General features: G+C 36.9%; 1 protein-coding gene across 3 annotated transcripts in view; it reads left to right on the plus strand.

Annotated features, from left to right (window-relative positions):
* Positions 1–25,200, plus strand: part of Usp54 (ubiquitin specific peptidase 54) — a 134,491-nt gene that overhangs the window by 27,009 nt on the left and 82,282 nt on the right. For 2 of the 3 annotated variants that reach the window (XM_071611165.1, XM_071611168.1), the window contains exon 1: positions 17,181–17,357. The exons of the other annotated variant lie outside the window; for it this stretch is intronic. The gene's annotated coding sequence lies outside the window, so the exon portion shown is untranslated. Of the gene's footprint in view, positions 1–17,180; positions 17,358–25,200 lie in introns of those variants that run through there. 3 annotated transcript variants of the gene reach the window in all.

Below are 25,200 nucleotides of genomic sequence, written 5' to 3' on the forward strand. Positions count from 1 at the left end.
AATGGGGAAATGGTATATTACTTTCTATCTAACCCATTTTATAGGATTTTTGAGAAACTGTATAAAGTTTGTTAAAAAACATACTATATAGATTATTATTAGCATCCAATTCAGTAGTTATTAAATTAGAAAGTATATATAGCAAATTGAAAACTCTGGGAACTATACCGCAAGATGACGAAACTCCACATTCCCTATCCCCCACCCCCGAGGTGCTGGGTATTTTCTTTTTTATTTGTTCTTTTCAGATATATATGACAATAGAGCATATTTTGACATATTATGCGTATATGGAATATAACTTGTTCTAATTAGGATCCTATTCTTGTGATTATACATGATGTGGAGTTTCACTGGTAGGGTATTCATATATGAACATAAGAAAGTTATGGAGGTTCAGGGTATTAAATTCATCTCTCATGAACACTAGGCAAGCACAAGAGTGAATATTTGTGTTTCTTTTTTAGAGCCAGAGGTCTCTTAGTATTACCTAGGCTGACCTTGAACACCTAGGCTCAAGTGATCTTCATCAGCCTCAAAGTAATTAGGACTACAGGCATGTATCACCGTGCTCAGAAAGAGTGAACCAATTGTTAGGTAATGTGGTGCATGTCTGTAATTCCAGTGGCTCAGGAGGCTTAGCAGGAGGATCACAAGTTCAAAGCCAACCTTAGCAACTTAGTGAGGCCTTCAGCAGCTTAATGAGACCCTGTCTCAAAAAATAAAAAAGGGAAACAAATTTTTAAAAATTAAAACGTTAAACATAAAATGTCATGGAATATGAGGCTTTAATTCTTCTTCCTTATGTTCTGAATGTTAATGTAATTTGGGGATTATATCATTGTTTTCAGTATTTGGGATTGAACCTTGTTGCACTTTATAACTGAGCTGTGTTCCCAGCCTTTTTAAAATTTTTTGAGACAGGGTCGTGCTAAGTTGCTGAGGCTGGCCTTGAGTTTATAATCCTCCTACCTCAGCCTCCCAAGCTGCTAGGATTAACTATGCCACCATGCCCAGCTCAGTATTGTTTGTTTTACACAAATATTGAATCTGAGCTACATAAGGTCCTATGACTATAATAATTTTGTCGTACAATTTATTTTCCTTAGATGAAATAATTGTCTTGCTTTTTACATGTGCTCCAAGCTTTTAAAAAACTAATTTTTTTTTTCAGCATTGGGGATTAAACCCAAGGTCTTATGCATACTAGGCAGGTATTCTACTCCTGAGCTACCTAAATTCTCAAATCCAATTTATTTTTTTCAGCTTCATTTTATTTCATTTTTATAAGAACAATGATAGCCCAGCTTGGTGGCCACACTTGTAATCCCAGTGTCTTGGGGGGCTGAGGCAGGAGGAGGATCACAAGTGTGAAGCCAGCCTCAGCAATTTAGCAAGGCCCTAAGCAACTTAGCATGACCCTGTCTCAAAATAAATAAAAAGCGCTGTGGTTATTGCTCAGTGGTTAAACACCCCTGGGTTTATTTCTCCATATCCAAAAAAAAAAAAGAATAAACGATAGAGCTGGGTATGGTAGCACATGCCTATATAATCCCAGTAACTTGGAAGGTTAAGGAGGAGGATAGCAGGTTCAAGGCCAGCCTTGATAATTTAGCAAGAACATGTATCAAATAATAAAAAGGGCTGGGGTATTACTCAGTGTAGACACTTCACTAGCATTTGTGAAGCCCTGGATGAAATCCCCAGTACCATAAAACAAAGAAAAAAAATGGACATTTATTAAATAAACATGTAATTTTTGGTAAGGCAGATTGTGGATAGGATTTGCAATATGTGCATTTTACTTTGAAATTCTACAGAAAATTATCATGGATTTGGGATCAGACAGACCACTGAAGTAGTTCATCATTCTCTTTCTCTCTCTCTCTTTTTTTTTTTTTTTTGGTAATGAAGATTGAACCAAGGTGTGCTCAACCACTGAGCAATACCCCCAGCCCTTTTTTATATTTTATTTAGAGACAGGGACTTGGTGAGTTGCTAAGTGCCTCACTAAGTTGCTGAGCCTGGCTTTGAACTCACAATCCTCCTGTCTCAGACTCCCAAAACACTGGGATTGCAGGTGTGTGCCACCGTGCCCGGCCTCATTCTCTTTTTAAAAAGCTTTATGTTGGGCTGGGGATATAGCTCAGTTGTTAGAGTGCTTGCCTTACAAATCCCCTGCACCACACACACACACACACACACACACACACACACACACACACACCCCAAAAAAAAAAAAAAAGAAGAAGAAAGAAAAAAAAGTTTTATATTTTTATATTGGTGGGCATGGTGGTGCATGCCTCTCATTCCATAGACTCAGGAAGCTGAGGCAGGAGGATCACAAGTTTGAGGCCAACCTCAGCAATTTATAGTGAGGTCCTAAGCAACTTAATAAAAAATAAAGATAAAAAGGGCTGGGGAGCCCAGGATTGTGGCTCAGTGGTAGAGTGCTTGCCTTGCATGGGTGAGGTACTGGGTTCGATCCCTGGCACCACATTAAAAAAATAATAAAAAAAAACAAAGATATTGTGTCCATTTACAACTAAAAAAAAAAAGGAAGTAAAAAAAAAGGTGGGGAGCTGGGGCTGTAACTCAGTGGTAAAAGTCCTTTGGGTTCAATGTCCAGTAAACTTCTTCCCCCCCAAAAAAGTTTCATATACATAAAATTTATTGTTTTAAGCTTTTAAAAAAATTTTGTTGTTGTTGTAGATGGACACAATACCTTTATTTTATTTATTTATTTTTTTATGTGGTGCTGAGGATTGAACTTAGTGCCTCACACATGCTTGCAAATGCTCAACCACTGAGCTACAACCCCAGCCCTGTTTTTACCATATTTAAATGTGTAGTTCTTTGACATTAAGTACATTCATTGTTATTATTCCATTCTGATTCTCAATTTTTTTGTGTATGACTCTTTCTTCCTCTCTAGAAGCATATAGAAATTTCTCTTTATCTGTAATATTATGCAGTTTAATTTTGTTTGTGCTTTAGTATGGATTTTTGAAATTATTTATTTATTTATTTTTGTTTTTTGCACTGCTGGAGATTCAATCTCCAGTGGCTTTGTGCATGCCAGGCAAGTGCTCTACAACTGAGCTACATTCTCAGCCCAGAATTTTTTTTTAATGACTGAATAATATCCCATCGTTTATGTATACACCACATTTTCATCATCTACTCATCTGTTGATGGATACCTACATTGATTACATATCTAGGCTATTGTGAATAGCCCTCAGTGGATATGTAAGTTCATACTAATTTCCTTTCCTTTGAATATCTATGCAGTAGTTGGATTGCTGAATCATATGGTAGTTCTATTTTTAGTTTTTGAGAAATCTCCATACTATTTTCCATAATAGATGTGCTAATTTACATTTCTACCAGCAGCATGTGAGAGTTCCCCTTTTTCTGTATCCTCACCTGCATTTGTTATTTTTTGTCTTTTTAATAGTAGCCATTTTAACAAGGATAATATATCTTTGTTTTGATTTGCATTTCCATTGTGATTAGTGATGGTGAACATTTTTTCATTTATATTTTGGCCATTTGTATATCCTACTGAGAAACCTGTATGCAGTTTATTCACTCATTTTAAATCAGATTATTTGGTTTTGTTTTGCTGTTTAGTTGAAGTCCTTATATATTTTGGATTTAATCCATTGTCAGATTAATTTGTGAATATTTTTTCTCATTCTGTATGTGGTTCATTCATTCTGTTGATTTTTTTGTGTGTGTGTGGTGCTGGCAAGTGTTATACCACTGAGCTACTCCCCCAACCCCAAGCTCAGAAGCTTTTTAGTTTGACATATTCTTTTGTTAGTTTTTGTTTTTGTTGTCAATGCTTTTGGGGTCATATCCAAAAAATCTTAATCAGTGTCCTGAAGCATTTCTCCTATATTTCCTTTTAGTAGTTTCAAATACTATTATTTAAGTCTTTGATCAATTTTTTTATTTTTGTGGTGCTGGGATTGAAACCAGGGCCTTGTACATGTGAGGCAAGCACTCTACCAACTGAGTATTACCCCAACCCTGATCAATTTTAAATTAATCTTTATATATAGTGAAAGACAGGGATCTAATTACTTTTTTTAAAAAAATATTTTTTAGATGTTGATGGACCTTTATTTTATTCATGTATGGGGCTGAGAATTGAACCCAGTGTCTCACGCATGCTAGGCAAGCACTCTACCACTGAGCCACAACCACAGCCCTGGGATCTAATTTCTTTATTCTACATATGTATATTTTATTCTAACACCATTTATTGAAGAGGCTTTCCTTTTCCTAGTGTATATGCTTGCTGCCTTTTAAAAAAATCAGTTAGCTATGGGATTGGGGATATAGTTCTATGGTCATCAGCACTGGGGGAAGAAAATCAGTTGGCTGTAAATAGGTGGATTTAGTTTTGGGTTTTCTGTTCTGTTCCATTACTTTATGAGTCTGTTTTTATGCCAGCATCGTGCTATTTTTTTGTTTGTTTTTAGTACTGGGGTTTTAAACCATAGCCTTGAACATACTAGCTAGGCCAACACTCAGTGAGTTACAGCCCTAGATCTTTAAAAAAAAAAAAAAAATTATCATGGGACAGAGTCTTGCTTAGTTGCCCAGGCTGGTCTCAAACTTGGTGATCCTCCCACTTCAGCCTCCCAAGTAGCCAGAATTATGAATGTGTGCCTTCATGCATGGTCCATGCTATGTTTTGAAGTTCTGGGGATTGACCCCAGGGTTGTTCTACTACTGAGCTATATTCCCACTCCTTTTATTATTTTTTTAAATTTTGAGATAGGGTCTTACTAAGTTGCCCAGGCTGGCCTCAAACTTGTAGTCATCCTACCTTACCCTCCAAAGTTGCAGGGATTACAGGAGTGGGCCACCATATGGGCTAACCTTGTGAATTCTTAAACTAATTCCTCTAGAGTGTTTTTGATGGAGATATGACATTACTCAGTGTTAGTTAAGATTTCGCAAGGGTATAGCCCTCCACAAAACTGTCCTCATTTTAGATAATAGTTGCAAGTTTGAGTATCCCCAGACATCCTGTGCTTATCACAAAGATGCTACAAAATCAGGGGTTCTTAAAACCCCTTCAAGTTTGATAATTTGTTAGAACAACTCACAGAACTCAGGAAAGCATTATACCTAATGATTAAAGTTTTATTATAGCAAAAGGATACAAATGTGAACCGACAAAAGAGAGAGATGCACAAGAGTGAGATATGGGAGATTCCTAAAGTTAAGCATCAGTGTCCTTGTAACCATGAAAGGTCCAGTTCTGCTGCTACCTCTTGTAGCCAGAAACTCAAAGAGAGTAACAATAGAAGAAAGGACTTTATTTATAATAAGCTAGCAGATGAAGGAAAAATTGCATCTTTCCAGGGGGTGTAGTCACAAAAGCTCATATGAAGTTTCTGGGGAGTCTAATTTATTCATAGACGGTAGGCACTGGAATGTTCATTAATTTTTGTAGTGATCAGTTTTCTGTGTTTGTACGTGCAGTATTTGGGATTGAAGCCAGAGCCTTACACATGCCAGCCTTTTAAAATTTTATTTTGTTTATTTAGTTTTTGGTACCAGGGATTGAACCCAGGGATGTTTAATCACTGAGCCACAGCCCCACCCCATTTTATTTTGTATTTTGAAACAGGGTCTTGCTAAGTTGATGAAACTGGCTTTGAACTTTCTATCCTCCTACCTCAGCCTCTTGAGTTGCTGGAATTAGAGTTATGAGCCACCATGCCCAGCTTATTTTATTTGTGGATAGACTCTTGTTCGGTTGCCTAGGTTGGCCTGGAACTTTGATCCTCTTGCCGCTGTCAGCCTTCCCAGTAGGTTTCCAAGTGTGTGCATGATGCCTTGCCAGTGATCAGTTAACAGGTTTTTTATTTGTTCTAATTAGTTCTAAAGGACAGTAGAATGATTTTGACACATCATACATAAATGGAATATAACTTCTCATTCATCTGGTTGTACATGATTTAGAGTTACACAGGTCATGGAATCATATATGCACATAGGGTAATAATGTCCAATTCATTATATTATTATTCCTAGCCTCATATCTTCTCCCATTTCTTCACTCCCCTCTCTCTAGTGCAAAATATCTCTATTCTCCCTCCACCCCTTATTGTGAATTAGCATCCACATATCAGAGAAAACATTTAGCCTTTGGTTCTTTGGAATTGGTTTATTTCACTTAACATAATATTCTCCAGTTCCATCCATTTACCAACAAATGCCATAATTTCATTCTTCTTTATGATGGCTGAGTACTATTCCATTGTGTATATGTACCACATTTTTTTTATTCATTCATCTGTTGAAGGATACCTAGATTGGTTCCATAGCTTGGCTATTGTGAATTGCACTGCTGTAAATATTGATGTGGCTGTGTCAATGCTATATTATGCTGATTTTAAGTCCTTTTGGGTATAGACCGAGAGTGGGATAACTGGATCAAATGGTGGTTCCATTCCAAGTTTTCTAAGGAATCTCCATACTGCTTTCCATATGGTTGTACCAATTTGCAGTCCCACCAGCAATATATGAGAGTACCTTTCTCCCCACATCTTCGACAACATTTATTGTTACTTGTATTCTTGATAATTGCCATTCTGACTGCAGTGAGATAGAATCTTGGTGTGGTTTTAATTTGCATTTCTGTAATTGCTAGAGATGTTGAACAATTTGCATATATTTGTTGATTGTATTTCTTTTATGAAGTGTCTGTTCATTTCCTTTGCCCATTTATTAGACTGGGTTATTTGGGGTTTTTTTGGTGTTAAGTTTTTTGAGTTATTTATATATCTTGGAGATTAATGCTCTATCTGAGGTGCACGTGTTAAAAATTTTCTCCATTTTGTAGACTCTCTCTTCACGTTATTGATTGCTGTGAAGAAGCTTTTAGTTTGATTCCAACCCATTTATTGATTCTTGATTTTACTTCTTGCACTTAGGGGTCTTGTTAAGGAAGTTGACATGGTGGCGATTTGGGCCTGCTTTTTCTTGTAGTAGGTGCAGAGTCTCTGTTCTAGTGCCTAAGTATTTGAGTCACTTTAAGTTGATTTTTGTGCAGGGTGAGAGATAGGGGTTTAATATCATTATGCTATATGTGGATTTCAAGTTTTCTCAGCACCATATGTTGAAGAGGCTATCTTTTCTCCAATGTATGTTTTTGGCGCCTTTTTCTGGTATGAGATAACTGTATTCATATGGGTTTGTCTCTATGTCTTCTATACCATTGGTCTATGTATCTGTCTTGGTGGGTACTGGAGATTTAATGAATATACCTCCAGCCATTTTTAATTATTAATATATTTGTATTGGGGATTTAATCCAATAGCACTCAACCACTGAGCCACATCCCCAGCCCTTTTTATTTTTTATTTTGAGACAGAGTCTTGCTAAGTTGTTGAGGATCTTTCTAAATTGCTGAGGTGGCCTTGAACTTGCCATCCTCCTGCATTGTTAGAATTATAGGTTTACTCCACTGTGCCTGGGTCTTGAGGGATTTTGACATTGTCCATTGGTCATCAGGTATTCCAGGCTTTCCTAGTTCCTGTAAACCTAAAGAAAGATTACTGATCGGGAAGTTGAATCACTGGTGTGTCTGGTTTTTTTTTGGATGTTTTCCTTTACTATTATTTTCAGGAAAGGATAACTTTATTGGTTAATTATTTGAGGAGTGAATAAAAGCAAACAATGAAAAACAGCCTTGTTAGTGCTAGGAGAGAGTTAACCTGTTTGTTCATCATCTTCATCCTCAGGATGTATCACCCTCCTGACACAGTGTATATCACCAACCATGGAAGCTCACAGAGCCTTAGTGTTCAGAGTTTTTATTGGGGCTTCATTGTGTAGGCATGATTAATTGAATCATTGACCATATGATTAAACTTGGTGTCCAGCTCCCTCCACTCATAAGAAGTCAGACTGATTATATGACTGAAAGTCTGAGCCTTGTCATCATATGGACTTTTCAGCATGTCCAGCCTTCATCTTGAAACTATTTAGGGGCTCACTATGAGTCACCTGGTTAGCATAAGCTTATTTGGTCCCTACCATGAATAACAAAGTCACTCATATCATTTGGGAAATTCCAAAGGTTTAGAGACTATATCCTAGAAACCTAGGACAAAGACCAGTCTTTATTATATAACACTGTCAAAACTCAATTCGGTTATTATTTTCTCTGTAAACTTTTTATAGACTTCTCAAGATACTTTATTCATATCTCTATTATGTGTTTTCTTTCTCTTCCTTTGGACAGCGAATGTTTTGAAGGTCCCATAATTTTTAGTCATCTTTGTATCTCTAATACTAATACTAACACTATGTCTAGCTTATAGTAAATATATACAGTAAATATTTATTTAAGATATAACTTAATGACATGAGACATTCATTATAGAAGTCTCTTAGACTTGTTTTAAGAATAAATAAAATCAGTAATATCATTTTATTCCTTCTGCATTTGTCTTGGTTTAATCTTTAAATATTTTCATAACATTGTTGTTTTCATATTTGCAGTACGGGGGAATATTTTCATACTTTTATGTGGACATCAGATTTACAAAAGAAAGGAAAAGGAGATTTTGATTTTATAAATTTTATAAATTTGCTTTTATAAATTTTGTTTGATATAAATTTATAAATTTATATTCTTAAATAATGAAGCTTTTGCACATTTAAAATAAAATTCCACTTATATATAGTTTATAAAGATTATATTATTGTTGGTGTGGTACCATACTCCTGTAATCTTAGCTCTTGGGGAGGCTAAGTTAGGAAGATCACAAGTTTGAGGCCAGTTTGAGCAACTTATTGAGGCTCTGTCTCAAAAAAAAAAAAAGTAAAATAAATAAAAAGGGTTGGTAGTGTAACTAAGTGTTAGAGTGCTTGCTTATTAGCATGTAGTTCTGTTTATCCCTAGTACCCCCAAGGCAGGGATTGGGAGAGGATTTACCTTATTATCTAGTCATGTAAGCATTCTCATGCTTAACCTTTCTGAATCTCAGAAGTTCTTTATGGTTCCATTTGATTCTAAGGATGAATAAGTTTTTTTTTTTTTTTTTTTTTTAGAGAGAGAATTTTAATATTTATTTTTTAGTTTTCGGTGGACAGCAACATCTTTGTTTGTATGTGGTGCTGAGGATCGAACCCGGGCCGCACACATGCCAGGCAAGCGCGCTACCGCTTGAGCCACATCCCCAGCCCATGAATAAGTTCTAATGGTTTCCTGTTTATCTTGTTTGTGCATAGGAAATATTGAGTACTTAATAAAAATGTAAACATATTCCCTAAATTATTCTCTTTGTGGTATGACTTAAAAAAATATTCTGAGTATCTTTATCATAATGTGAACTAGTTGTTGTATTTCACAGGGCTATATCATTTTTGGAGTATGATATACACTAGAAATTGTTAGGTCGGTGGCAGCGACTTGGTGGCGACTTAGTGACAACAAAGCACGGGCTGCTTTGAACATCAATCAGATGCCACTGGAAACGACTGTCAATCAGCCAGATCTCCTGACTAACGCCTGTCAATCAGCAGGACCCCCTGGCCAATCCTGGAGTTCAGCCAACTCCCCTGACCAACTCCAAGGGGGCAAGGGACCCTAGAGACACCTTTTCCTGTCGCAAGCCCTTCCCTTCCTTCTGTAAGCCCCATAAAAGTCCAGTCTGTCTAGCTTCCACGCGGTTTCTCCTCAGACCCTTCCCCTGTCCCCTCTGTGGGTCTGATCGAGTTCTGCCTGGGAGTGATATCTCAATAAAGCCTGTTCAGCGGCCCTTTTAAATTTGCCAACTTTGGTTGCTGCCTGCCCAGCCTGATCTGACAGAAATTATTTGCATGTCATCTGTTTTTCTTTTGTGAGTTAGTTTTCCATTTGTATGTGAATTTTTAGAAATATGATACTGATTTTTATTAAGTTCATACCTTTTTAAAATAAAAAAAAATTTATACATTTTTGGGTACTGGGGATTGAACCCAGAGGCATGTTACCACTGAGCCAAGTAGTTCCCAGCCCTTTTTTATTTTTATTTTGAGACAGAGTTTTGCTTAGTTGCTTAGGGCCTCACTAAGTTGCTGAGGCTGGCCTTGAACTTGTGACCTCCTGTCTTAGCGTCTTGAACTGCTTGGATTACAGGTGTGCACCACCATGTCCAGCAGTTCCTACTTTTTAAAATAAATATTAAAACCAGATTTTATTTGTAGAATAGTTTTAGATTCACAAAAAAGTTGAGAAGATAATACAGAAAATTTCCCACTATTCCCTCGCTCAGTTTCCCTTATTATTTACACCTTAAATTAGTTCAGTATATTTGTTATAATTGAATATCCATTATTGATATGTTATTATTAAATAAAGCTTATAGTTTATTCAGTTATAGTGTTCTTTTTCTGTTTCAGGATCCTGTACCAGATATCCGTTTACTCATTTGTACATTTGCTTATCTACCCTTTTTGCTCCCTCCTCCACCCCCCAGTACTGGGGATTAAACCTAGGGTTGTTCTACAACTGAGATATATCTCCTGTGCCCCCCCACCTTTTTTTTTTTTTTTTTTTTTGGTGTTGCTGGAGAGTGAACCCAGAGCCTTGTGCATGTGAGGCAAGCACTCTACCAACTGAGTTATATTCCTATCCCTCTAACCCTTTTTGTTTTAGAAAAGGTATTGAATTGTCTGTCGATGTTGAGGGCCACAGCCTAGTCCGGATGACGCATGGCATTTTGCCAGAAGGGAGTGGTTGAGAGGTGACGCCAGCAAGCCATTGAGATGATGATGGTTATGTTAAGCTGTGTATTCAATTGTATATAGACTCCTGCTGTCCGCCTTGGGTGCACCTCTACTTTGGAGTTCTCTTGGGGATTCCTGGGGAGTTTGGGGAGTTCGCGTTGGTTGGTGAAGTTCCGGTGGAAGGAGTTCAGGTTGGTGTGTGGTGTTCCTGGAAGGGCCGCTTGGGTGGCGTTAGCGGGAGTTCGGAAATAAAGTTTGTTCCTGCTTGAGTGGCTCATGATTTGTGCCCAGCCAGACTGCGGCATATCTTCATGCCTCAGCCTTCTGAGTAACTGGGATTATAGGCATACATTACTGCATCCAGCATCACTTACCCATTTTCATGTATAGTGGTTTTAGAATTATTAACCTGTATATCTGTAGGAAAGTTTTGTTAGCAAGTATACATTGTTAATGTACATATCCTTATGACTTCTTAGTTTCAACAAGCTTCAGTCTTTTTTTTTTTTTTTTTTTGTATTGTTCTTTCTAGCTGCACATGACAGTAGAATGATGTATTATACAATACAGGAGAATAATTTAGTCTAATTAGGATCCTTTTCTTGTGGATGTACATGATATGGAATTTTACTGATTATGTATTCATGTATGAACATAGGAAAGTTATGTCTGATTCATTTCACTGTCTTTTCTATTCCCACCCCCCCCCTTTCCTTCATTCCCTTTCGTCTAATCCAAAGAACTTCTATCCTCCCGCCCATCTGTGTTAGCATCTACATATCAGAGAGAACATTTGGCCTTTGTTTTTTTGGGGGGATTGGCTTATTTCATTTAGCATGATAGTCCAGTTCTACCCATTTACCAGCCATAATTTTGCTCTTCTTAATGGCTGAGTACTATTCCATTGTATATATATACCACATTATCCATTCATCTCTTGAAGGACACCTAGATTGGTTTCATAGCTTGGCTATTATGAATTGAGCTGCTATAAACATTAATGTGGCTGTGTCAATGCTGTAGTAGGGTGATTTTAAGTCCTTTGTGTATATACCAAGGAGTGGGATAAATGGGTCAAAAGGTGGTTCCATTACAAGTTTTCTGAGGAATTTCTACACTGCTTTCCATACTGGTTGTACTAATTTGCAGTCCCACCAGCAATATATGAGTGTATTTCAATAGTGTCCATCATAGTGTTCAGTAGTGATGATATTTCATTTTTCATCATGGATTTTAGTAATTTTGAGTTTTTCTCTTTATTAGCTTGGCTAAAGGTTTATTTATTTATTTTAAAGAACCAACTTCTTGGTTTGTTGTTGTTTTTTTTTTTTTTTTAAATATTTATTTTTTAGTTTGTAGTTGGACACAATACCTTTCTTTATTTATTTTTTTGTGGTACTGAGGATTGAACCCAGGGCCTCGCACATGCTAGGTGAGGGCTGTACCTCTGAGCCACAACCCAGCCCATGGTTTGTTGATTAAAAAAAAAAAAAAAATTTTTTTTGTTTTAATTTCATTGATTTTGCCTCTGATTTTAATTACTTCCTGTGTTATACTGCATTTGGTGTTGATTTGTTCTTCTTTTTCTAGGGCTTTGAGATGTAATGCTAAGTTATTTATTTGGTGACTTTCTGTTCCTTAATGGATGAGCTCAGTTCAATGAACTTTCCGCTTGGCACTGCCTTCATAATGTCCCATAGATTTTGAAATTTATCGCTATTCTCATTTACCTCTAAGTATTTTTTAAAAATTTCATCCCTGATTTCTTCTGTTATCCATTGGTTATTCAGTAGCATATTATCTAGCTTGTATTTTTTATTTTATCATTGATTTCTACTTTCATTCCATTATGATATGATAGAATGCCAGGTATTATCTCTATTTTTTTTGTATTTACTAAGAGTTGCTTTGTGGTCTAAGATATGGTGTCCATGGCCTACTAAGAAGAATGTATATTCATTCGTTGGTGTATGAAATATTTTATATATGTCTGTTAGTCTAATTGTTGTGTTTTTTAGTTCTGTAGGTTCTTTATTTAGTTTTTTTTTTTTTTTTTTAACGTACGGGAAACTTTATTACATTTTTTTAAGAGAATTTTAATTTTTTTTTTTTTTTAGTTTTTTTTGGCGGACATAACATCTTTGTTTGTATGTGGTGCTGAGGATCGAACCCAGGCTGCACGCATACCAGGCGAGCGCGCTACTGCTTGAGCCACATCCCCAGCCCTAGTTGTGAATTCTTTTAAACTTTGTTTATCATGGAGGGTTTTTATTTTATTGTCAATCTTTTTTTTTTTTTCCTTTGGGGGTACCAGAGATTGAACTCAGGGGCACTTGACCCCTGAGCCACATCCCCAGCTCTATTTTGTATTTTATTTATAGACAGAGTCTCACTGAGTTGTTTAGTGCCTCACTGTTGCAGAGGCTTGCTTTGAACTCGTGATCCTCCTGCCTCAGCCTTCCAAGTGCTGGGATTACAGGTATGTACCACTGTACCTGGATGATCATGTTCTCTTAATATCTTTTCTCCATAGTTAACTTCATTTTCAAGATTATATATTTTTTCTTCATTGCCTGATATTCTTCCAAGTGATGCTAGTGATGCTTTCCTTTGAATTTTTTATTTGGTTTATTGATTTCTTCATTTTGAGGATTTTTGCTTGATTTTTTTTTCAAGGATCTTTATCTATTGAAGTGATCTTTTACTTCCTATGTTTTCTCTTTGATTTCACTCCTTGCATCGTCCTTTACCTCACAGATTAGTTTAACTCTGAACATTCTAAACTCCTTCTCTGACATTTCTTCCACTGTGGAATCTGTTATTAGAGTATCTTGGCATATTTGGGACAATTTGTTCCCTTTTTCATATTGTTGTGTGTCTACCTGTCTGACAATATAGATCTGAGGTGCCGCAGTCTGGCTGGGCACAATTCAGGAGCCACTTGTCAAAAGAAACGAACTTTATTTTTAGAACCACACACGCCAAACAAAACCGCTCCTCAGGAAAAACCCTCAGAGTCCAACTGCCACCACCGGCTTCCCACAAGCCTCTCTCTCAACCACAAGCCTCTCCACCTCCCACAATCCTCCTGCTCTTGAGGCCGATTGGCTGGGTCGCATGGGCAGAGCCAAAAAAGTCCCCCAATGAGCAGCTCCGTGGTCTGAAAGGGCAGGGAAACAGCCCAATGAGCATCACCGCAGAGGAGCCAATCAGCTAGATGTTGCTGGGGCCGCTGTGAGCCAATCATCAGCTGGCAGTCTGAAAGGGCAGGGAAACAGCCCAATGAGCATCACCGCAGAGGAGCCAATCAGCTAGATGTTGCTGGGGCGCTGTGAGCCAATCATCAGCTGGCAGTCTGAAAGTTTGCTGGGGCCCCTTCGACTGTGGCTCTCAACACTGAGGCAGTAGACTTTCTACTCTGTATACTTACAGTGTCCCTGAAGGTTTCCATTGCCTCACCATTTAGGGGCAGACACATAATAACAAACAACCAATGCAAGCCATATACAGCATTAACCCAAATAGTTCCTGCTCTGACATCTACAGTGTTTTAAGAGAAGAATAATGTCTTTATTAAATTGAACATTTTGTCATATCTTACCTTGCTTGTTAGCAGAAACCAATAAGGAAAGGATGTGGGATCTGACGAAACTGAACTTTCAGCCTGTGTTCTTCTACTCTCCTTCCCTCCTTCATTGAAGGATTTTTCTTAATTCCTTTATTCCAATCTTAGAGGTAGATTGTCCTTGCTAATAATAATTATAGTTCTTCACAGGTCTTTGCATTTTTTTTCTTTTTTTGTACCAGTGATTAAACCCCAGGGTGCTTAATCATTGAGCCACATCCCCAGTCCTTTTTATGTTTCATTTTGAGAGGGCGTCACTAAGCTGGCTTTGAATTTACAGCCCTCCTGCCTTAGCCTTTGGGCCACTGGGATTACAGGTGTGCAGCACCACACCTGCAGCCTTTGTCTTTTATGGTTCGAGGTACCCCAAAACGACTTGAAAAACATGACTTGCTTAGTTTTTGTTTGAAGCACAACTTTCGAAAGTACTGTTGTAACTAGTCATCCAACTTGAGAATCCCTGGGTAAACAAAAACTACATGACTGTTTCTTGACTTAGCAATCGTATAGTTAGTTAATATGATACTTACTAGGCACAGATCTGTAGTTGCCCCAATTTATTTTCACGTTCAGTATTCTCTCTGTGGGTGATACAGCATATCATGTGCAGTCTTGAAGGAATAATATATAATCTCCAGTATAACTTATAAAAGGCAGAATGTGAGTGCTCTAGGAAATTTTTATGGAAGCGTTTTCTGGGGGGCTTCAGAAAAGATTACAATCTGTAAGGGTGAGATTTCCCAATGGATCATTTCTTCTGAGATATGAAAAGTCTTGCTATTTAGTTGCATTACAAAGTTGAAACTCTGTAACTGTTCTAGTACTCTATAGTTTTATTTGGTTAGTTCCACAAAGAATATTCTCTCTGTCTCTTTTTTTTGTGGTACTAGTGTGTTTTTTTTTTTTGGCGGGGGTGGGTATTGGGAATTGATTCTAGGGTCTTTCACTTGCAAAGATGCAAAGTACAGACTCTTTTACTGATCTACATCCCAGCCCCTTACAATGTCTTAATAACTAGAGTGCTTGACTTTAATGTTTGTACATGTTTTTGCATTTAGTACTGATCAGTAAAAATCCTGTGTTTCACACTTGAGATGGCTCTATCATACCCTTCCCAGCCTGGCACTAAGAGACTTAATTAAAATGCTGATGGTTAGCAAGAGAAACCAAGTAGTACACTTTTTTTTTTTTTTTTTGTAACAGGGATTGAATCTAGGGGCACTTAACAACTAAGCCACATACCCAGCTCTTTTTTAGTTTTCATCTTGAGATAGGGTTGCACTAAGTTGCTTAGGGCTTCACTGTGTTGCTGAGGCTGGTTTTAAATTTGCAATCTTCCTGCTTTGGCCTTCCAAATCACTGGAAGTATGCTACCATGTCTGACATCAGTAGTACCTTAAAAAACAAAACAAAACAAAACAAAAAAACTGGGGGCTGGGGTGTGACTCAGTGATAGAGCACTTGCTTAGCATGTGTGAGGCACTGGGTTTGATCCTTAGCACCCCATAAAAATAAATAAAAATAAAGGTATAAAAATACAATAACATTATAAAATTGTCACCTTGTTGCCAAAGGACTCCTTTAGTTTATTGTTAAATATTGTTAAAATGTAAGAGTTTAATTATTTGGGGGGCAATGTCCATGGCTGTTTAATTTTACCCATAAAATCTTAAATTTTTTTTAGTCAGCTTATATTGTCTCTCAAACTGTAGAAATATAATAGACCTTCATATCTTGCAAAGATTCTGCCGAGATTTTTTTTCATCAGTATGCTTAGAAAACAAATTCTTTCAATAAAGTTTCAATAAAGCTGTTTTATAACTGGAGTAATACATAAAAGAGTGTGTTTTGGTCCTCTGAGCCTTTGTGTCCTGCCTGCGAATACAAGTTTTGGTTGACTGATCATTTGTTTGGGGGTGGGACTCTGTTTACTGTTTGTTCTTAGTGATGTAACTTGGTCTCTTCCCTGAGAGGGGTGGGGAGCTTTCACTGTTCTCAACTTTGGTTTTTTTCTTTTTCTTAACATTTTTTCGTTGTCAAGGGACCTTTTATTTATTTATATGCGGTTCTGAGAATCAAACCTAGTGCCTCACATATGCTAGGCAAGCACTATACCACTGAGCTACAACCTCAGTCGCTCAACTTTGGGTTTGAGAACCTTGAGATACCAAGCATTTTAAATTGATTAACATGATCCCAACAGTTTGGTTTATATAACTTCTTTGGTAGTGTGGCCTCTTTTAATGTTTAAGACAGTTGGGGGAGTTTTGCCTATCAATATGATTTGACTTAGATGTTCAGATAGTCTTGGAATTCTGAATTAGGGATTAAGAATTGTTTTAGTTATTCTGTAAAGCACTGTAAAAGTCTCCCCCCTTTTTTTTTTTCCCAGAGTAACAGACATAATTTATGCTTTCCTCTCCTGCCCTCCAGTTTTATTGGGAGTACCAGGGAAGATTTTCTAGAGTCCCACCCAAGTCCACCTTCTGTCTTGAAAAAGTCTCTTTTAGTATTCCTTTTGACTGTAGTGCAAAGGACTGTTTTTTTTAGGGATGACTTTTCTTTGGAAGCAGTGGCCACCTCAGAAAGCCTTATTGTTTAATGACCTTTGTTATCAGGAATGCCCTTAGAGGAAACAACCTCATACTTTGTTTTTCTTAAGCCTCTAGTAAAATTTGTGATTTGTCCTTTCAAGTTACTTTTGGTTGGTTTCTTTAATTTACTTTTGTATTTAATTGGAGGCTCTCCTTTTTAGTATTATAGTGAATTGTCAGTGCTGAGTTCCTGGTAGTTAGCAAAAAAGAATTGTATTCTTTGATATCCTGTTCTGTGGGAAGCCTTTGTGGTTTAGATTAACAGTTTCCCATTGTTGCTAGTTGCAGTTGTCTCCTCCCTCCATACCCTTCCCTCCGGTTCCTGTATCACTTATCCCACAAATGCGTTGTGATTGCTTGAGGTCTTTTGCTGGCAGTTGAGTGTGCTGTCTGGTAAGTATTGTAGTTTTGGTAAAACTGGGTGGATGGAGGGATGCATGAACTGGTCAATCTTTGTGATGTGTTTCTTTTAAAGGCAACAGTTTATCCTTTGAAATAGACTTTAGGACTCTTTTATGAAATGTCTTTCATGCTGACTGTTGTTTCTGCTTATTCTTCCTCTTTTAATTGTTAAGTTTTGGAATTTTGATTTTTCTGTTTTTTTTTTTTAAATCCATCTTCGTAGATTTTCATGAACTTCATAGAATTAGAGGAAAGAATTTGTGAGTTTAATATTTAAAATTTTCTTTAAACAGAAAGTTGTGAGAAGGTTGTTTGTGGATTTTTTTTTCTTTTTCCTCTCTCTCTGTTTTTTTTTTTTTGGTGGAACTGGGATTAAACCCAAGGTCTCACACACGCTAGGAAAGTACTACTATATCACTGAGCTCTATTCCCAGCCAGTCTTTGTATTTATTTTTCAGTATTAACATACTAGTTAGAGAAATAATGAAGAGCCTATGTTGTGGCTAACTGGAAGGTAGCATTTACTTCTAGAATCAAAGCGATTCTTTTTCTCCAGAATGATGTTGGCAGACTTTATTGAGATTTTGGCAATAGGTTGTCAATTCTGGGAAGTGATATTCTGAGAATTTCTGGGTAGCAGATGTTTCTGGGAATTATTTTTGGAAGTTAAATTTGTTCTTTAGTACCTGTTCTTTTTTTTTTTTTTTAACATTTCTTTTAGTTGTACACAATGCCTTTATTTTTATTTATTTATTTTTATGTGGTGCTGAGAATCGAACCCAGGGCCTTGCACGTACCAGGTAAGGGCTCTACCACTGAGTCACAACCCCAGCCCCAGTACCTGTTCTTTTGAGGTAGAAGGTCTATAAACCTCTTGAGTAAAATATTTGATACTTGGTATTCAGTTTCAGTCAAATATCACTTTAATAATGTTTCATAATGGGCTTTTCTTTAGGTTGTATGTTTTGATCTTTAGCTAAGAAACTGTGTGTGTGTGTGTGTGTGTGTGTGTGTGTGTGTGTTTGACCAAATAGATGATACTTTGGTATTTCAAGGAGTTATAAGTGATAAGCCTTGGGTTTTCCATAGGTACCACTAATACTGTGAGGAAAAATTTGTTTGTGAAATTTTATTGCTGTTCAGTTGTGTCACTTAATCAAATGCAGGTTGCACTTGTACAATAGTGATCTCCTGAGCTCCTGTTAGGCAAGTACTAGGTCCAATGTTAAATGCTATGAATTTTCTACCAATTCCCAGTAAGAATACTCTATTAGGCAGTATTGTTTACATGGGAGAGTCATACATAGGTAGGAAAATCTTGTTTACCCCACACTGCAAAATGAGAAAATGATTCCTACTTAGTAGCAGGTTAATTCTGAGAATTAAAATGCATACTATATATCCACTGATGTTCATTACATGATAGTTAATGTTATAATTTTGTAGCTGAAAGAGTCAGAGAGGCTGAGTGATGTGGCCCCTCAGTTGTAAGCGGAAGAGCTAGGATTTGAACTGACTCAGAACTTGGAGTTAGGTAGCATGTTTTCATTTGAATACTGTAAAGGCTTTTAGAAGATTTCAGTATATCCCTGCTCATCTCTCCTCTCCCTGCCCTCACTGCCCCCACTGAGGAGTGGTTCTTTAGATGTCTTTTTTCCTTTGGTATGCTCTGTCAACTTCCCAGTCATGTGCTTGCTCTCTCATACTGGAATTGCTTGTGCCATTCAGTACCAGTGTTATCCCAGCAGATATGAGTCAAACTGGTGCTGTCGTTGCCTTTCTGTCCTATTTTCCACTTGTTGATACAGGCATCATACTTTCATTATTTGTGCGAAATAACTTGAGTACTGATGTGCTCATGATTTTTAAATAATGCATAGTTAAAATCAAGTATTAAATTTAAAAAAAGCATTCCTTAATGGTTTAAAAATTAGAAAAATAATTCTGCTTCTAAGTTTTTGAACCAGAGTGTTATATAAGACAATTTTATGGAATTCATGGTTATAATTTTGCTACTTAGGAGCCTAATAAGTTGCTATCAAAACTCTTTTCCTTTACCTGTTGTGACTTTGCCTCTATTGGCTATGTAGTTGAGAAAGAATGCCCTGTTTTTTCTACTAACTATAAAGGAGAGTGTCTTTCTTCCATTCTTTCATAGATCTTTTAGAAAAACAAAGTATGATTTGATTGATTGATTTTTGTACTGGGGATTGAACTCGGGGGCACTCAACCACTGAGCCACATCCCCAGCCCTATTTTTTTTTTTTTTTAAGTATTCGGTGGACACAACATCTTTGTTTTGTATGTGGTGCTGAGGATCTAACCTGGGCCGCATGCCTGCCAGGCAAGCGCGCTACCGCTTGAGCCACATCTCCAGCCCCCCAGCCCTATTTTGTATTTTATTTCAAGACAGGGTCTCACTGAGTTGCTTTAGATCCTCCTGCCTTAGCCTCCCAAGCTGCTAGGATTACAGGTGTGTGCCACCACACCTGGCTATTTTTTTAAATTTCTGTTTATTAAAAATTTTTTTGTAGTTGTAGATGGACAGAATGCCTTTATTTTATTTGTTTTTATTTTTATGTGGTGCTATGGATTGAACCCAGTGCCTCACAGGTGCTAGGCAAGCTCTCTGCCACTGAGCTATGACCTAGCCCCTGATTTAGGTTTGATAAGTATGATTTAGGCAGGAGATTCAGGGAAGAACTAGAGAGGTGATTGGTTATACCTATAACTGAGTTATCTCTAAACTGAAACAGGGAGTTTGTTATATTTCACAATACTTAGTTCTTCATTTACTTTTTTTACTTAACAGGTATCGAGTGTTAGGCAGTGTAACTTTCTATACTACATTTTAATAAAATACTTATGTACTAGTTAATTACTGATTAATGAAGTTCCTAGTAGGGAAAGATGAGGAATGGTATTTAAAAAGATAATCCTTTGGGAAATAAATTAATATAAATGGTTACTTCTTCCTAATGAGGTAAGATTATTAGTCCTTGTTACTATAAGTTTCTGTCTTCAAAGTTTGTTGAGGGGAAGAGATTGCTCATATTAGGTAGGACTGGGATGATGGGATGGGGAGGAGATAGCATTCCTTATTTAGCAAAATGCTGGGCATATACACGAAACCATTCTTTTTGTGTATTTTAAGAGTAGTGATAGAAGAGGATAAAATTGTGCGTTGGAAAAGATTGTGGAAGGATGTTCAAAACCGAGGAGTTTAGATTATATTTTGTCACTGAAGTTTTTTCTTTCTTTCCTTTTTTTTGTACCAGGGATTGAACCCAGAGGCACTTAACCACTAAGCCATATCCCCAACCTTTTTTTCTATTACTATTTTGAAACACAGGGTTTCACTAAGTTGCTTAGGGCCTTGGTAAATTGCTGAGGCTATCCTTGAACTTTCCATCCTCCTGCCTCAGCCTCCTGAGCCACTGGAATTATAGGCATGTACCATTGTGCCAGGCATCACTGAAGTTTTCTGAGTTAAATGTGATTGATCAAAGTTTGCTTTTGGCAATACTCTATAGATAGGATTAGAGAGGAGGGAATAGTTAGGGAGTTATTACAATAGTTTAGGCAAATTGTATTGTGATTGCATTGTTTTTAGATTACATTTTCCCCTGTTTTCATAGTATTTGGGTTTGTACTGTACATGATTATTTATTCTTTTTTTTGTACCAAGGACTGAAGCCATGTAAGCTTAACCATTGAGCAACATCCCCAGCCCTTTTTATTTTTTATTTTGATACAGAGTCTCACTAAGTTGCTTAGAGCCTTGCTATGTTGCTGAGGCTGGCCTCAAACTTGCAATCCTCCTGCCTCAGTCTCCCAAGTCGCTGGAGTTACAGGTTTGTGCCATTATGCTAGCTTAGAAGCTGAACTTTTAACTGCTATGTTCTTTTTGCTACCATGCTGCCTCCTATAGAGGTGGGAAATTTTCTACATAGCTCTGGAGCTGTACCTCTCACTTCTTAGTTCTTATATTTGTCAGTTTTAACAAAGTGAAAATGTCTTTTGTTTTTATTTTTTCTTCATCTTGTTTCAGATAAATTGGTTATTAACATTTTTCTAAGTGCTTTAATAGGAAAAGTAATGCTTTCTGTCCTTTATCAACATATAGTTTTTATTGTACATGATATAATAATTTAAAGATGCCAAAGTCTAACACTTAGGAAATTGTTTGAGTTGAATAATCTTCACTGGGGAGTTTAAGATAACCAGCTCATAAACCAACAAATACCTTCACTTTTTTTTTTTTAAATGGCTATAATGTGGTTATCTCTCTTTTCTTTCTTTCTATTTTTTAGTACTGGGGATTGAATTCTGGGACCCCACTATGCTACATCCCCAGCCCTTTCAAAAATTTTTTTGTTAGTACCCAATTTTATTGTTACAACCAATTTTTATTTACAGAATATAAATCTTTTAAAAAAGATACATTGCTTTATTTAATCAATGGTAAAAAGAATAAGTAGTTACCTTCTGATTTTTATTTCGAGACAGGACCTCATTAAATTGCCAAGCTGGCTTTGAACTTGTGATATCTTTTCTCAGCCTCTCCAGTAGCTGGGATTATAGGCATGAGCCACTGTGTCCACCATGTCTCTATTTCCAAGCTCGAGTCAGAAACAAAAAAAATATTGATTATAGGGGCTGGGGTTGTGGCTCAGTGGTAGCGCAATTGCCTGGCATGTGTGATGTACTGAGTTTGATTCTCAGCACCGCATATAAATAAATAAAAAATAAAGGTCTATCAATAACCCCCCCCTAAAAAAATCTTAAAAAAATATTGATTCCATTACAAAAAGTTATTAGTATTTCAAGCTAGATATGGACTTTTGTGGACTTATTTATCTATTTATTTATTTTTGGTATCAGGTTGAACCCAGGAGCACTTAACCACTGAACCATATCTCACTTCCTTTTTTTCTTTCTTAACTTTTAATATTGAGACAGTTCTCACTAAATTGCTTAGGGCTTTGCTAGGTTGCTGAGTCTGGCTTTGAACTTGGGATCTTCCTGTCTTAGCCTCCTGAGCTGCTGGGATTATAGGCACAAGCCAGTGGCCCAGCTTGTGGACTATTTTATTTAAGGAGAGTCAGAATTTATTAGGATGTTGGGATTGGTTGTTTTAGGTACTTATCCCTTTAAACAAAAAGTTTTTTTCTTTCAGTTATACTTATTATATCCAAACTTTGTAGAGCAATGCTCTTAAGGAATATACATTATAGGCCATGTATATGAATAACTGAAACATGAGGTAACATGTGAATTTGTAGTGTAAGCTCCACATGCACTGAGAAAACAAGAGGAATGTAATAGATTTTGAAATTGGAAAGGTGATAGAGAAGACCTGGGATGCCCCCTCCCACTCCACCCATTTCCTTCCCTTTCTCCCCTCCTCTTTCTCCTCCTCTTCACTCCCTCCCCCTCTCCTCTTTTTTAAAATTTTTGTACAGGGGATTGAACTCAAGTGCACTCGGCCACTGAGCCACATCCCCAGCCCTATTTTGTATTTAATTTAGAGACAGAGTCTACTTAAGTTGCTTAGCACCTCGCTTTTGCTGAGGCTGGCTTTGGCTTAGGCTGGCTTTGGCTGAGGCTGGCTGGTGATCCTTCTGCCTCAGCCTCACAGCCGCTAGGATTATAGGTGTGCGTTGAACCCGGCACCTTCCTTCTTTATTATTATTATTTTTTATTTTCAGACACAGAGTCTCCCTATGTTGTCCAGGTTAATCTTGAACTCTTAGGCTCAAGTGATCTTCCTGCCTCAGCTGGGGAGGCTGAGGTCTTTTGATACAGCTATTTTTATAGGATAGGTATCATTTTTAACAAGAGGAAGTGGAGAAGAAAGGTATTCAAGATAGAGGTCATATTAGAGCAAAAGCAATGAGAACATAGAGTCCAGCATGTATTCAATATATGGAAAGGAGTCTTCTTTACCTGGAGGTGGAGTATGAGTGAGAAGCAATAGATTCAAAGGTGGTGAGGATCAGAACTTTAGTAGCAACAGTGAGAATAAAATGAAAGGAAATAGAAATCCAATGAAATAACTCTTATCAATAAGTGAGTGAGTAGAAGATGATCCTGGAAATGGTGGTAAATGTGGTCCAGTGGTGCAGAGGTGGTAAGGATCTGAACCTTAGCAGTGACAATGAGAGTAAAATGAAATGAAAGGAAATAGTAATCTAATGAAATTTGATCAGTGAATAATTGAGTAGATGATGAAGCTGGAAATGATGGTAAGGTCCAATGATTCTCAAGTTTTGTGCCAGTACAAGACATTCTTTTTCTTTTTTTGAGACATGGTCTTGTTAAGTTGCTTAGGACCTTGCTAAATTGCTGAAGCTGGCCTTGAAATTGTGATCCTCTTGTCTCAGCCTCCCTAGCTGCTGGAATTACACCAGCATCTGGCCAGTACCAGACGTTTTTAATTTCATTTTATAAATTAGGAATTAATTTTATTGACAGGATATGTTAGTATCAAAAATAAGGACTGGGGATGTAGCTCAGTGATAGAATGCTTGTTCAGCATGTGCAAGGCCTGGGTTTGATCTCTAGCACTGAAAAGAAAAGGCAATATAGGGACTGGGGCTATAGATCCATCTAGCACACTCAAGGCCCTGGGTTCGATCCCAAGCACTGCTAAAGGGAGGAGGGACCTCCCTGATAGAAAAATTTCAATAGTGGGCCAAGGTTGTGCCTTAGTGGTAGAGTGCTTGCCTAGCATGTGTGAGGCACTGGGTTTGATTCCCAGCACCACATAAAAATAAACAAATAAAATAAAGATATTGTGTCTATATACAACTAAAAAACTAAAAGAAAGAAAAATTGCAGTTGTGGCACGAGTCTATAAGATCTGTCAAAATAGGTTCAGTTGACTCTTTTTTTTTTTAGTTTGCTATTTGTTCATGTTTTTGTTCTGCTAGCAGTAGACTAAGCAGATAAGAATAAAATCATGAGAGAAACTTATGAAAAATCCATCTATTTATCTCCACATGAATTAAGCTCCAAGGAAAAAAAAAACTGGGAGGGAGAGCAATCTCACTGAGTTGCTGAGTGATTTATTTGTACAATTTAAAATTTCTTTATTTTGAACCAATTTTGGACTTATAAGTTCCAAATATAGTACAGAACATTTTCGTATATTCTTCACCTAGCTTCTTCTAATGTTATTGTCTTTTGCTTTTAACTTTTATTTTATTTATTTATTTTTTATGTGGTGCTGAGGATAAAACCCAGTGCCTCACACATGTCAGGCAAGTGTTCTACCACTGAGCCACAACCCAGCCCCGTTACTGTCTTAAATAACCATAGTACAAAGATCAGAACCAAGAAATTAATATTGGTACAATAATATTATTTAATTATATTGAAAACCTTTTTTGAATTTTACCAGTTTGTCCACCATTGTTCTTTTTCTGTCCTAGTGTCTTACCTAGGATTACTCATTGCATTATAGGTGTTTTTTGTCCTTAGTCTCTTGTATTTTGTGAGACATTTCTGGAGAACACTGATTATTTTGTCAAATAAACCTTAATATGGATTTGTCTGTTTTCTCATGATTGGACTGAGATTATGTTGTTTAGGTAAGAATACCACAGAAAGAGTTACATCTTTTTTATTGCATCATATCATGGCATTCATAATATCAGTATTTATATCATTGTTGATTTTTAACATTGATCACTTGGTTAAGGTGGTTTCTGTTGTGTTTCTCCACTATAAAGTTACCATCTTGTAGTCAATAAATATCTTAGTGGAGGTATTTTGATATTACATTTGCTTAAATGTTATATAGTTCTCTGTACAAGGAATTAGTTTTATC

This window comes from Marmota flaviventris, chromosome 4, assembly GCF_047511675.1.
Source record: "Marmota flaviventris isolate mMarFla1 chromosome 4, mMarFla1.hap1, whole genome shotgun sequence".
NCBI classification, from domain to species: Eukaryota; Metazoa; Chordata; class Mammalia; order Rodentia; family Sciuridae; genus Marmota; species Marmota flaviventris.